At 36.0% G+C, this 12,845-nt stretch overlaps 1 protein-coding gene across 1 annotated transcript in view; it reads left to right on the plus strand.

The window, feature by feature from the left end:
* The first annotated feature begins 2,348 nt into the window (after positions 1 to 2,348).
* TFPI (tissue factor pathway inhibitor) overlaps positions 2,349 to 12,845 on the plus strand; it is a 31,044-nt gene continuing 20,547 nt past the window's right edge. The window contains 1 exon segment of the mRNA XM_087819984.1: positions 2,349 to 2,479. The gene's annotated coding sequence lies outside the window, so the exon portion shown is untranslated.

The following is a 12,845-nucleotide window of genomic DNA, read 5'->3' on the forward strand; positions in this document are numbered from 1 at the left end:
AAAAAGGAGCTCACGCAAGCCTCAGGGAGAGAAAAGCTGAGTCCACAGAGCCGTAAGTAAGGGAGTGTCAGGCTGTCCTACCCTAACAAGAGTTTCCTTTAAATCCAGGTTCCCTCCAGCCCAGGAACACCCAGGTGTGCGTTACACGGAAACACACGGCAAAAGGTTTTCGCTAACGCCAAGTGCAGCTTAAATATGATCAATAATCTTTGGAAGTTTCAGCTTAGCTATGGCTCTTTCACATAGAGTCCTTTACCTAATAAGAAAGAGATTTTTTTTAATGACTTTAGGGGAAAGGGGGTTTATTACAAGTACGTACACTCTTGAGCACTTAGGAAAAATTAAACTAGGCCTGATGAAGAACTGTCACTGTAGAGCTCAGATATTGCTTCCTCATCTCTGCTGTTCTCAGTCTTGCTCTTAATTTTATTCTTTCTATTTCCTCTCTCAGGAGTCATACATTCTTTTTCATTTATTCCTTTCATCATTCTCTCTCAGCTAGCTTTCTCCACATTATCATCTTGCACACACCATTATGGCTGTCAGCCCTTTATCTTGACTTTTTAGTTAAAAGCCTGGCATTTACTATGTACATTTTTTTATAACTTAGTTCAAGTTTCCAAAAAAGGAAATCTGATTGACTGAGCTTACTTCTACCTGAGAGAGCTTGTAGATTGGCCAAAAATGTAATCACTGTCCATTTCAGTCCAAATGCAGGCAACTTGTTCAACAATCTGAGCGAGAAGGAAACATGGAATGTGTTTGAATGGCAGGGTGTGTGGTACTGATTATGCAGCAAAGTCTTGCTGTTAATATGGTATGAAATCCAGATCATGGGTGAGAAGCCTAGAGTAGTATTTGAGCATCTGCACTCTGAAGTCAAACTCCAGGATTTGAATCACAGCTCTTCAAACCCCACTCCTCCTTCCTAAACCTAGACAATCTTCTTCATATGTTAGAGAATTAAATGAGATAATGTATGTGCCAGGCACCTGATAATTATTCAATAAATATTAAAAACCTGCACAAGAAAAGATTACCTTTTACACTGAAGTCAGAGGAAAGAAGAAAAGTTAAAGTCACAAACAGAATCCAAGGTGGAAAAAACAAGAAATGAATGGATTTTGCTCATGAAATGACTTCAGCCTTCATGGCAAAAGTAAACTCTGCCATCTGAAGCAATTTCTAATGATCTTAGTCTGACATGACCATAATTCCATATGAAAATACTAAAGGTTAACTTCAATGATAGCAACCTACACAGAACAATGTTGAGTGACATCTTTAAATATTTACACATTGCATAAAAGAATAATAATATAACATAACATAAACAATAGCAATAAACATGCTAGCATTTATTGAAGGTTTGCCATCTGTGTGGGTTTCTCTTAAGTGTTTTGCACATATTTATATGTAAACATATATTTATATGTATCATTCCTTTTATTACTTACATCAAACCTAGGAACCTCTATTATCATTATTTAGAGAAACAGAGACTGAGGTACAGAGTTTAAATAACTGACTGAAGTTGCAAAGGTAACAACTAACTGAGGCAGGGTTTACCACCTGACCTTCTGTAATAGATAATACAATATATTGCTTCTCTATCCAGAAGGAGGGACTTCAACAGCCTTCAAATATTTTTTAAAAATATGTCTTTATTGACCTGAGAGAGAGGAAGGGAAAGGGTGAGAGATAGAAACATCAATGATGAGAGTCATTGATTGGCTGCCTCTTGCAAGCCCCCTACTGGGGATGGAGCCTGCAACCCGGGCATGTGCCCTGACCAGGAATCGAACTGAAATCTCCTGGATCCCAGGTTGATTTCAACTGCTGAGTGGCGCTAACGGGGCACCTTCAGAATTTTTTCGTAAATATACTAACCATATGGATGAAATAATTTGAAAAAGATAAACTGCAAAGTCTATTTTATTAAATTACAATGTAATAGTAAATGTACAGTGATTTTAAAATATATAACTGGATGAAGAAATCAGTTGTATGTTTTTTAACTGATTTCCAAAAATCCTGGAAAGCAAAACAAGTAGTTACTCAAAAACAGTAATTTGAAATCGTAGTGTAAGCTGTTTCCTTTGGCTGCTTCCTCCACAACAGAAGAGGCTTTGGAGGGGTTTGGGGAAATTCGCCTAAAGAGAGTGGGAGAGACCTAAACAGGAAGCCTGGCCCTTCCCAAGCGCCTGTGAGCGGGCAAAGGTCTCCAGGGCTTTCTCTCCGGAGGGACAGCAGGCGCGCCTGAGGCTGGACGACCCGCAGGCCCCAGCCTAGCCCTCGCTCCCTCCCCGGAGGCTCAGGTCGCATTCCCTTCCTAATTCTCCACGCCCCCGTTTCTTGAACTGTTTAAAAGAAGACATACGAAAGGCCAATCCTCATTTCAATGCCTGGAAGGGAAAACATAACCTCAACTCCACTTTGAAAACAATCTTTGCGAGAACTTTCTTCAGAGATTTTACATGTGAGTACTTGGAAATATGCTTTCTAGCCCATGAGCAGTGACGTTTATTTCTTTTGGGGGGTGAAAAGCGGGGTACTTACTGAGAGGTAAAGAGGGGTAGGGGAGGACCATGGTCTGTAGCCCTAAAAGGAAAATTGGCTCTTTTCTGTAAACAAAGTCAATTCATACTGCAATGCAAAATTAAGTTCTCAGAACTTTGCATTTAGTTCTTAAGCAAATATATATTCAACATATGCTTTTTAAAATTATAAACAATTTTGTAAGAAGTTGGTCAGATGTAGCCTTTTTTGTAATTTTAAGTTTGTAGTGGCAATCCTTCACTAATTACGTCTAATTGAATTTTCTGAAGATATGGTTTACCTTTATTATTCAGTGATGTGTAAAGAAATATAATAAAGACTATCAGAGAGCCTTATGTTTAAAGAAACTTCTTTCATGAGCATTAATGATATTTAAAATGAGATGTAAACATTCGAATCCTTGTCATCTAAATTATTTTATGCCAACATTAACAAATCTCTTTATGGAAATATTTTACAAGTCTCCAAAGACCACAGCTCATATTTTAAGATACTTAAATAAGAATATACATAATCAAGTCTATATGTATAGCAATTATGTAAATTAAAGTAATAGATTATATACCTACATGACATACTGTCTTGTGCTTCTTGGTGATGAAACTTTGCTTCTGGTAGCAAAGGAAAGCACATACTATAGAAATATATGACCACAGAACTACCACAAAAGCTATTTAATTATGTAAAAACCTCATTTGTATTAGAGTATTACCAAAAAATGAGGACGAAAAGCAGTTGCATGTAAAAAAAAAAAAAAAAGATAAGATAAGCAACAGCCACACTGTAACTAAGAGCTCTGGGAATTAGTCACAAAATGATAATATAAACACAAGTGGCAAAAGCCAGGCAGGAAGCATACAGCCCAGAGAGTCATATTTTATGTGTAAAAGCACAATATTTACTTCAGAGGGTCAAGTTTTATCAATCTGGAGTTATTGCAAAGGTTTTTAACCTAACAAAATCCTTTCATAAAACATTTTTAGGATTCTTTTAAATTCATCATTCTAGTACATTATTATTTTAAGACATGTTATGTATATCTCATCTAGTCCTTAAACTAAAGACTGAATAATATTGTTGGAAATGTAGTAGAGCATGAAATTTTAATTTGGGGCCTATAGGCTAATAAAATGATATAAAATATTCAAAGAGATCTACACAGATTAAAAACCAGTAATGTAAATACAGATAGTTAACATAGATGTAAGAGTAAAACTTTAAAATACTTGAAGCAAAGAACAAATTTGTCTTCATCAGGTGACCATAGAATCTTGTTGGAGAACTTTATGACATTTATACTACTATTTGTTTCCTCTTGATATTAGGCATGCTGAGTTGGACAATTTTTTTGTAAAGGTGCAGGCTGGTATCTTTAAGTATTTGTTTTACCTCCAATAACTAGATCAATACTCCTTTGGGAAATCTGACTACTGTTCAAATGAATTATGACGTCAGTTGGTGCTTACTGGTCTGATTGTCCATAACTCTAGCCTTTATTTTTTGGTTGGTTGTACAACTATTTCAACTAGAATCATCTATTGTTGCTAAATTTAAAAAATAATAATAATCTGTGAATTGGAAAACTGTTTTTGTATTAAACTATAGTTTTCGTAACACTAATTTATTCCATTCATAAGAATTAAATTCCCGATCTTAGTTATATCTATATTATTCAAATTCAAAAGTTAATTGGACAGGATAACAAATACTGGAGGGAAAAGGCCAACTTCAAAAGGCTTTATTTATTCCCTAGCAATCTAACAAAATTAAAAATGGAACTGCCATTTGCCCCAGTGATCCCACTTCCAGGAATATATCCTAAGAAGCCAGAAACACGAATCAGAAAGAATATATGCACCCGTATGTTCATAGCAGCACAATTTACAATAGCTAAGATCTGGAAAGAGCCCAAGTGCCCATCAGTAGACTAGAGATAAAAAAGCTGTGGTACATTTATACAATGGAATACTATACAGCTATAAAAAAGAAAAATTCCTTACTCTTTGAGACAGCATGGAGGGACCAGGGGAGTATTATGCTAAGCGAAATAAGCCAGTCAGAAAAAAACAAGTATCATATGATCTCACTTATATGTGGAATCTAATGAACAAAATAAACTGATGAGCAGAATAGATTCAGAGACATGAAAGCGTGGAACAGACTGATGAATCTCGGGGCGGGGGGGTGGAGCAGGAAGAGATTAATCAAATAATTTATATGCATATATGCATAACCCATAGACACAGACAATAGTGCAATGAAGGCCTGGGAGAGAGCAGGAGTGAGGTAGAGCGGGTCAATTGGGGGAAAATATTGGGACATTTTTATAAAGATAAATTGAAAAAATAAATAGTCCTATACTTTTTAAAATTGAATTTTTTAACTGTAACCTTCCCACAAAGAAAACTTCACCCCCAGATGGTTTCACTGGTGAATTCTACCAAACATTTAAAGGAGAAATAACATCAATTTCACATTAACTTTTCTAGGAAATTTAACAGAAGGGAAGGAATACTTGAAATTTCATTCTGTGAGGCCTGAATTACGCTGATACCAAAGTCAAAAGATAAAGATGTGATAAACAAAAAACATTAGCCTCTAACACAGCACTATCAGGTAAAAATATGTTCCAACTTCCATCATGAAACAAATCAGGAATATCTTGTTTTCATTTTTTAAAGTATAGGTATCCCAGTATTATAATAGTTGTGCTTTTTTATTCTATTAATCAAGAAATTATAAAGAGATCATTGTGGTTCTAGAATTCTTCCAACTAAATTCGTTTTCATAGTTTCTTTGCCATTTTATCATGGTACAGTAGATATAGAATAAGTTTGCTATTTTAACCATTTTTAAGTGTACAAGTCAGTGGTGTTCATTACATTCACAGTGTTGTGTAATCATCACCACTGTTCCCCAAAACAATTGTTCTCTATAAATCTCTTTAAAGAAGAAAATGTCTTTTTAAGTTCACAACAAAAAGGAAAAGATTTAGCAAATAACAGAGACCCTCACTGCCTAACCCCTTTTCTACTGTAATACCTCAGCTGCGATCATGAATCAGATGGTACAGAGCAGAAGCTACTGTCCTGTACATCAATTCTTTTAACTCGAAATTCAGGGATAATTTTCTCTCAGCTAGTTTGCTGCATGGGCTAACTATGAAATAACTGGAAAGTTTTATTTTAAAACTGTTTCATCACCCAAACAGCAACTCTGCATTTACTAAGCGGTAACAACATTCCTGCCTCCCTCCAGATGCGGGTCACCTCTAATCTACTTTCTGCCTCTGTAAGTTTGCCTGTTCTATATATTCCATATAAGGTGAGCTACACACTATTTGCTCCTTTTTGTCTGGCTTATTTCACTTAGCACAATGTTTTCAAGGTTCGTTCCTATAGCATGAATAAGAAATTCATTTATTCATTTGTATTTATGTCTATTTGAAATTAGCTGCGCAAAAATGAGCAAGAGTATATATTATATTTTGTTACGGCAGCCCCAGTAGACTAAGACAGCTCCTATAAGCTTCACACACAAAATCACTTTTATCCTTGCCTGGTGAAGATCCCTGTTAAGTCGTGGGTGGTTTGAAGTGAAAGCAAAGAAAAGCCACTTTCAGCTGGGTCTAATTCAGCCTTCTCACCAAACCTTAAACCTGGACCAGATCCTTGAAGGTTGCCTATCTTTAGCATCGAGGCTCTTTTCTTCATTATTTTTTTTACTAGCTGGCCTATCAACATAAACTTCATTTATAGCATTGAGTGCTCAGAGTTCAAAGAAACTTACCCGACCAAATGGCTGGGAACACAGCTCCCCTAGGATGGCGGTTGCCTTAATCAAATCTGTGGTGCCGTTTTCAGATCTTTACTTACCGCTTTCATGACAACAAATCACACTAGTCATCCATGAGTTAATGTATAAATACGATTTTTACTAATATTTAAATTTTCTTTGCCAACACTTTTTTTTTATCCGACAGTATAAAACAATGATTAAAGGCATTGTTTTGGTGCCACTTACAGGCTGTTTTCTTGGAAAAGTTATTTTATCATTTTGAATCACTATTTACTTCCTCTACCAAATGAGAATAACAACATCATTTTAGGGTGAGTGTGAGATACAAATTAAAAAAAAGATAATGAAGATTATTGGGAACTGCTATTTGCATTATGATTTATTAATGTTAAAATAACAAGCTGTAACTTAACCGCCCTATGGTAAGAAAACTGGCTTAAAAGCAGTCATCTAAAGAGAAAATCTAAGCAAAGACTTAATGTACAATATGAAAATTAATCCTGGGTAATTCAAGAGCGGAATAAAATGATATGTTTGAAATGGGGCTGTAATAAAATAGGAATGTCCCCTTTTCATCTCTGACCTGTGTGTGTGTGTGTGTGTGTGTGTGTGTGTGTGTGTGTGTGTGTGTGTGTGTGGTTTCTATTTTCTCTAAAGTTTGGGGAGGAAAGAGAAAACATGATACTTAACAGATTTCAAGTGCCTCTTTTAAAGATGTTCTCTTGAGTAGGCTTGTTCTAATCTACTCATTCAGGCTTTGACTGCTGGGTCAGCTTCTGTGCCCTGTTCCCAGGCGCTCCTCTCTAACATGGTTAGCTAGGGCTTGGGCCAAAACTAACTTCGTATGGGTAGTGATGTGGAAATATTTACACAATAATAAATATCATCGCTAATGATGTATAGTGTTTAAACCAGGAGTAGGAAACTTTGGGGCAACTCACTGAATCAAAAATTATAAAAATGATCATAGTAAGAAGTGATATTAGTTATTGAGTTGTATTTGTAGGATTAGCCAACCAGGAAATTCAATTTTTATCCAGTAGCTCCTTTGATGATGTTGCCTAATCGTCTTCCTTAAGTCACAATAAAGGTAATATTTTAAAGAGAAATTATATAGAAAGACATAAGTAATTAGTATATTTTATTATATTTACCTGAATTGGATTGGTCTCTATTCCATAAATCTTATTTTAAGGATGCTTTGGAAAAGTTCAGGATCTAGTCCCACCTGTCACCTGCGAGCCATAAGCATATACTGTTGGAAAATAAATCATGTATCTCTAACACCGATTCAGTATACCTGCTCCATTGGCTGCACCGAATTATTGTCAAGATAAATGGGGGGGGGGGGGGGAATGGGATATCTGTAATACTTTTAACAGTAAAGATAAATTTCAAAGAAGAAGATAAAGTAATCTAATGTATAAGAAACCACTTCAAAAAATAGCAAGTCATTACAAAAATAATGTTTTATAATTTGTACTTTCTATATAATTTCTTACAATAAATGTGGTATATATACCATATAGATGGGACCTCATGATATTTTATCTTAATTTTAGTTGTTTTTTAAACTTAATTTTTTCTTTTTTATTGAACTTTTGGGGGTGACACTGGTTAATAAAATTGTATAGGTTTCAGGTGCACAGTTCTATAATCCATCATCTGTATATTGCACTGTGCGGTCACCACCCCAAGTCAGGTCTCTTTCCATCACCCTCCTCCACCCACCCCTACCCATTCCCTCTGGCTCTTGCCACACTGTCGTCTGTGTCTATGTGTTGTACATATATATACATGGTGTTTGGGTTTTTTGCTTAACTCCATCATCGTCTTTAATCCAGCCCCCAAATCCCCTCCCCTCTGACAGCTGTCAGTCTGCTCCACGTATCCATGCCTCTCTTTCTGTTTTGTTCATCAGTTTACCCTGTTCATTAGATTTCACATATAGGTGAGATCATACGTTATTTGTCTTTCTCTGACTGGTTCATTTCACTTAGCATCATAGTCCATCCACGCTGTCACAAAAGATTTCCTTCTTTCTTACAGCTGCATAGTACTCCACGGTGTAAATGTCCCACAGCTCATCTGCTGATGGGCACTTGGCCGTTTTCAGATCTTGGCTATTGTAAATAACGGTGCTAACAACATAAGGGTGCATATATTCTTTCAAATTAATGTTCTGGGTTTCTTGAATATATTCCCTGAAGTGGGATCACTGGGTCAAAAGGCAGCTCCATTTTTAATTTTTTGAGGAACCTCCATACTGTTCTCCACAGTGGCTGCCCCAGTCTGCATTCCCACCAGCAGTGCACTAGGTTCCCTTTCTCCGCACCCTCGCCAGCACTGGTTTGCTGATTTGTTGATGGTGCCATCCTGGCAGGCATGGAGAGATAGCTCGTTGTGGTTTTAATTTGCATCTCTCTGATGATTAGTGACGTTGAGTATCTTTTCATATGTCTATTAGCCATCTGCATGTCCTCTTTAGAGAAGTGTCTATTCAGGTCCTTTGCCCATTTTTTAATTGAATTGTTGTGTTTTAATTTTAGTGTCATAGATAAATAATGCTGATGCCAAATAATGCTTAGAGTAATGACTGCGTGTCCCAGGAATGTGGGACCTAGGGGGAAGTTAACAAAGAGATAAAGAAAGCTCTGTACTGACTTGTTAGAATTTGGTACGTGGCAAATGTGCAGTTACACAGCGTTACATCTCTCTGGGGAAACTGCCTAAACATTTGCATTCCCACAATGTATTTATTCAGAAAATACTTATTTCCTGAGAAAAATCTGGCTTTCAAACCTCTCAGTGAGATTATGCAAGCTAAGTAACTCTCCATCTAGAAACAAGGGTTGGAAATCCAGTAAGAAATGCTTTTAAGAAGAATCTATGTCCAGACTCCAGTCATTGTGAATATTTATATTTTCCACTGAAAATACTACTTATGAAAAGCAAACTTCAAAACATAAACGGAATATAGAAAATGATTAGCTCTATAGGCTTTTTCATTCGCCTTCCCATCTTAGTTTTATTCTAATGTTTCCTTTCTTCATTGATTTTCCTTGGTGTTGGAGTGCTGCAAACTCTCAAAATCAGAAACAGCCAAGAAAGTACGTAGGGGAAAAATAAAATCAAGCTCCAGGTTTTAGTGGGCAGAAGGGTAGGCCCCCTAGGGATCAGCCAAATTGAGTGGATGGAAGTAATAAACGCTGAGAAAAACAGTAGCCACTGCAGGGCAGAAAATTGGAATTATTCTTCAAGTTTGTTTTTTTTCTCTCTTTTCCTGGTTGGCAGGTTTTTGTCTCTCCTGTCTTTCATTGATACACCGTAACTAAAGAAGCAGTCAAAATGAACTTTCTTTTAGACATGGCAAAGTACTCATTTTGTTTAGAGTTTAATAGTAAAACTTTTATTAAAAAAAAAGTTCAACAGTATCGATAAAGAAAATCTGAACTATATCAAGTTTGAATTACATAAGCACCATGCTGATCATATAAACACACACACAATATGTGATTTTCCAGATTTAAAGATGATAAAATAAGAAGAGTGTACCCCAAAACTAATGATAGGTCAATAACTGTGTACTAGTTGTATCACGCCTTTCCCAAGACGATGTTCTAGAAATCTAACGCTATGATCCTGGCCTGCTGTTGGTCCCCTCTATAACCCGTGAGCTTTCTGCTGGTAAAACCCTGCCGTAAGTTCTCACCCACCTCAAGACCTGCCGTTCCTTTTAAGTTGATCTCTTCTGTGCAGCCACCAAAGACAAATCACCAAACTATTTCTAGCTCCAGTGGACTTGGATCCCCTTTCCATTTTTGGCTCCTGACTTTCTAGATTTATCCAGACCACTTCTCTTTTTTTCCACAAATTCTCTTGAGAATATTAATATCATAAATAAATGGTTAAATAGCAAATAATACTTTGGGGGGGAAATTTCTTAAAAATGCTTGTCATCCATATAAGAGGCTGCTCTCATTTTAAATTGTGGGAACCCGTGACTGGCAACTTTTCTTTATTTCCATTTCACATTACCATTTACACTAACCCAAACACTCATCTTGCCAGAGAAGAAGATTGTTAATTTGAAATATGAAAAATAGGCAAAAGTAGAAAAATGTAAATAATCGTCCTTGTGAGCATAGTAGGTACTGTGTGGATAGGCAATTTGCATCCTGTGACACATCCCTCTTCCTTGCTTCGTAATTATCAAAACACTGTCAGATCATTAACCTTGCCAAATGCAAATTATAAAAAAATAACTCTCCCAACTGACATAGACTTTCCCTCATCACATCTCCAGGCTCAAAACCACAGAATTGTCTTTGTGAAAATAATCTTTCTTATTTTTATCTTTCAACTGTATTCCAAATTCTTTCTAACCTCTACCTATCCATAAACTACACTAAGTGCATACTTTAAAAAATAAATGTATACCCCCTTCACTCATTTCCCCCACCCCCAACTCTTTGCCTCTGGGAACCACCAATCTGTTCTCTGTGTCTATGAGCTTGACTTTTTTTTTATTCCACATTATCAGTGAGATCATATGACATTTGTTTTTTCCCTTTCTAGCTTATTTCACTTAACATAATGTCTTTGAGGCCCATCCATGTTGTCAAAAACAGCATGATTTTATTCTTTTTTATGACTTAATAATATATATATAAAACTTTTCCTTCACCCATTTCTCCACCATTGGACACTTAGGTTGTTTCCATATCTAGGCTATTGAAAATAATGCTGTAATGAACATAGGGGCACATAGAGCTTTTCTAATTGGTGTTTTTGTTTTCTTCCAATAAATACCCAAAAGCGGAATTGCTGGATCATATGGTAGTTCTTTTTATATATTTTTGAAGAGCCTCCATACTACTTTCCACAGCGGCTGCACCAGTTTACATTTTCACCAACAGTGCAGGAGGATTCCTCTCCTCCACGTCCTTTCCAACACGTCATCTCTTGTCTTTTTGATAATAGCCATTCTGCAAGTGTGAGGTGATGTCTCATTGTAGTTTTGATTTGCATTTCCCTGATGATTAATAATTCTGAGCATTGTCTTATGTACCTGTTGCCCACCTGTCTTATGTCTTCTTTGGAAAAATATCTATTCAGCTCTTCTGCCCATTTTCGAATCAGGCTGTATTTTTGTTATTGAATTGTTTGAGTTCTTTATGTATTTTGAACATTAGCCCCTTGTCAGATATATGATTTGCAAATATTTTCTCCCACTCAGTAGGTTACCTTTTCATTTTTTCATGGCTTCCTTTGCTGTGCAGAAGCTGTGTAGCGTGACGTAGTCCCACTACTTTATTTTTGCGTTTGTTGGTGTGGCTTTTGGTGTCAGATTACCAAGACCTATCCAAGGGGTTTCCCCTTATCTTCTTTTAGGTTTGTGGTTTTGGGTCTTATGTTCAAGTCTTGAACCCACATTGAGTTGATTTTTGTGTATGGTGTAAGATAGTGGTCTAGTTTTTCCAACACCATGCATTGAAGAGACTGTATATTCCTGGCTCTTTTATCATGAATTAATTGACCACACATGTAGGGGTTCATTTCTAGGCTCTCCATTCCGTTCCATCAATCTATGTTTTTATGCCACCACCCTGCTGTTTTAATTACCATCGATTTGTAGTATAGTTTGAGATTAGGGAACATTATACCTCTGGTTTTGTCTCTTTCTCAAGATTATTTTAGTTGTTGGGGGATTTTTGTCATTCCACACAAATTATAGGATTATTTGTTGCATTTTTTAAAATGGCATTAGAATTTTGATAGGAATTGCATTGAATTTATAGATTGCTTTGGGTATTATGGACATTTTAACAACATTGATTCTTCCAATGCACAAGCACAGAACATCTTGACATTTATGTGTGTCTTCTTCAATTTCTTTTGTTAATATCCTATTGTTTTCAATATACAGGCCTTTCATATCCTTGGTTAAGTTTATTTCTAGATATTCTATTCTTTTGGTGAAATTACTATTTTATTTCTTTCTGATAGTTTATTAGTGTATAGAAGTGCCGCAGACTTTTGTGTATTGATTTTGTATCCTGCAACTTTACTGAATTTATTAGTTGTTACAGTTTTTTGATGCAGTCTTTAGGCTTCTCTACATATGTCGTCTGCAAGTTATAATTGTTTTACTCCTTCCTTTCCAATTTGGATGACATTTATTTCTTTTTCTTGCCTAAGTGCTCTGACTAGTATTGCAATATGATGTTAAACAGAAGTGACAATACTGCCCATCCTTGCATTGTTCCTGTCCTCAACATTTCCAAAGCATAACAGGAAAATACGTTAGAATTCATTAGTGATTTTAATGAATCTTAAAGCAAAATGGAATTTATTACTTTATTATTTATTATATGGCTTCCCACACCTTAAAAGTGTGTATTGTAGCTGTATTCACTATATATATATATAAACCCGGAATTCTCTACCTTGTCTTTGATGGACCATCTGTTCCTGCATTTGTGAAT

This window comes from Miniopterus natalensis, chromosome 8 (genome assembly GCF_054644295.1).
Source record: "Miniopterus natalensis isolate mMinNat1 chromosome 8, mMinNat1.hap1, whole genome shotgun sequence".
Lineage (NCBI taxonomy): Eukaryota > Metazoa > Chordata > Mammalia > Chiroptera > Miniopteridae > Miniopterus > Miniopterus natalensis.